This window comes from Phocoena sinus, chromosome 6 (assembly GCF_008692025.1).
Source record: "Phocoena sinus isolate mPhoSin1 chromosome 6, mPhoSin1.pri, whole genome shotgun sequence".
NCBI lineage: Eukaryota > Metazoa > Chordata > Mammalia > Artiodactyla > Phocoenidae > Phocoena > Phocoena sinus.
The window spans coordinates 59,521,660-59,524,161 of record NC_045768.1 but is presented as its reverse complement, the minus strand read 5'-3'; the positions used below and the strand labels follow the sequence as shown (position 1 = coordinate 59,524,161).

The window sequence follows — 2,502 nt, the reverse complement described above, 5'->3', positions numbered from 1 at the left end:
TGTTTTTTAAATGATGAATTGTCTTAGTATAAGTCACTGTATTTCTGTAACAAAGTAATGAAAGGCACAGCTAGTGCAAGTGAACTTAAACCCATTCAACTACCCGCTGAAAAAATACTTTGGTTCTTCAGGAAAAAAATTAGCAAGACAAAAAATCTGGTTTATTTCACAGTTCTGTTCATTTTCATAACTGTAATCTAATAGTTACAAGATAAAAATACTCCAGGAAGGACCAAATATGTAGCAATGAACAAACATGCGTGAGAGAATTTGTGCATTCAATGTATCTGGCAGAAAAACTAGTTAAAATGATAAGTAGAACAAATTTGGTCTTTAAAATATCAGTTCCTTTCCTTTAAAAAAAAACGAGTCTACCGAGAAAATACAAAAACATAAGGCTATAAGTAAATAATAGCTGTGTTTAGGCTATTACAATGCAGGTTATCCTCAAGGCCACATACATCCTGCTTCACTGCTGCTGGCACTCTGCTGGGTTTTGATCCTTCTTTGGGTCATAGTCTGGATCATTTTCCTCATCTCCTTCTTCTTCCCCTTCCTCATCCGCTTCTTCATCTTCTTCATCATAATCATCATCATCGTCATCAATAGCTTCTCCAGCAAAGTATAACACTGATCTTGGGATTATGCGCTCACGTAAAAAGTGACCAATTTCAAAGTCCACAGCAAGGATAGCTTCAGCAACATCATCCAGATCTCCACTCTCAGGAACTTCAAGAGGGGCAAAAAAATTAAAGAAAGAGTCATTAGAAGCTGTTTTGGTCACAGTATGAACTGTCCCACGTCCCTTGTGTTTCTGCTGCTTCTTAATGGTTTTCAAAGTGACATTCTTCCCTTTTTTCCAATCTATCTGGCACCCTGTACAGCCCATAATTTCTGGTCCATTAAAAGAAAAAGGATCAGAATCATCTGGTTCTGACCTCATCCTATATGTCTTTTGTCAACACTTCATTTGTGAAGTATTCATTGGGTTCAAAGTGAAATTCTAAGGCAAAACTCATAGGCTGACCAGCATCTGAGAACTTCACTTTAATATCTTTCAAGTGCTTCAGAATAGGTTCATCATGTTCCTGAACCATGTCACTGAGCACATCAGCATTCTTAAAAACGGTCAACCAAAATTCAGGAATTCCTTTGGGGTCTTCTTTTTCTTCATCCTTTTTCTCATCTTCAATCTTGGCCTTTTCTTTTAGCTCCTCTGAAATTTCATCTTCCTCATCTGGTTTCCATTCACATTCTTCTTCTGTAGGTTCATAAATGGCATTAATGATCTCAAATCACTTATCAAATAGAGGTTGATAGACAACAGCATACTTTCTTTCAATATCATGAACTTCCTCATAGAACTTGGCTTCTATCTGTGCACATTTAGCTTGAAGGTTTTTGAGAGCATTCACGCGTCTTTTAACTCCCCGAGGCAAGCTTTCAATGTATCCTGTTGGTGTTTCTACCAGACCATCAAGTCTTTCTTGAAGGGCTGCAAGAATCTGAGGATTTTGCATCATCTGAACAGTCAGCTGACGCGCTTTGATTTTTCTTTCTTCACCAGTTTCTTCTTCTTCAACTTCTTCAACATCATCCAAATCTTGATCAAGTTCAGACTGTTCTTTGTTGTCGATGTCTGCCATGTTGTATGAACGTCAAATATCGGTTGCTAGCGCAGGGAGCCAGGCGGCCGGAGCTGCGCAGGCAGTGACTCAGGGCGGCGGCGGGAGGAGCAGAAGGCGGCGCGGCGGGCAGGTGGCGCTAAAAAAGCTACACTTAATTTTTAAATCATATTTTATTATGAATGCATTTCTCATGTCTATACAGGGTAAAAGTAATATAGTAGCTGCTGAATATATCAATCAGTGAATATTAGATTACTTATTCATCTTCCTATTACATGTTTTACTTTTAATAATAATAGTATGAGTCTGTTGAAACAAGAAGAAAAAAAGGAATAAATTGATAAATGCCTTGATGCAAAAATCAGTAGCAGCATATGGTCATGAATAAGGTATTACCATTTCAATGTCTGTGTCTGTTTTAGTTCCCAGCAGTATTACCTTAGAGAAGACCTTTGCCCTGCAATAGACAATACCATTGGTGTTTGAAAAAGGTGCATTATTTCTGAGAAGTAGGAGAACATGATAACGGTTTAACTTTAGCATGTTTGTGACAATGGTGAGCCTAGTGTTTTGTTTTGTTTTTTTTTTTTATCCAAAACACTATTAACCTTCCCCATGGCAAATAAAAGTTTAATTTAAGAGCAGATGTTCTAAGGAATCATTACTTTCTAACTGGAGAATTCCAAAGGTGAGCTGAGAGAAAAGAAGGTTGCAGAGACACTCAATAACCGTTATGTAATCCTGGCAGATAGAAGGGGGCATTAGTTAGATAAGGGGGAAGAAAAAGAATATTTTAACTTAGGGTTTTCAGTGAATCTTATTCCCATACTTCACACAAAACCCAACTGATTTTTAAGCGTGATGGTAAATGATA

The 2,502-nt window shown here is 37.5% G+C and overlaps 1 pseudogene; it reads right to left on the bottom strand.

Moving 5' to 3' along the window:
• Positions 1-373: 373 nt before the first annotated feature.
• Positions 374-1,752, bottom strand: LOC116755675 (annotated as a pseudogene).
• Positions 1,753-2,502: the final 750 nt, after the last annotated feature.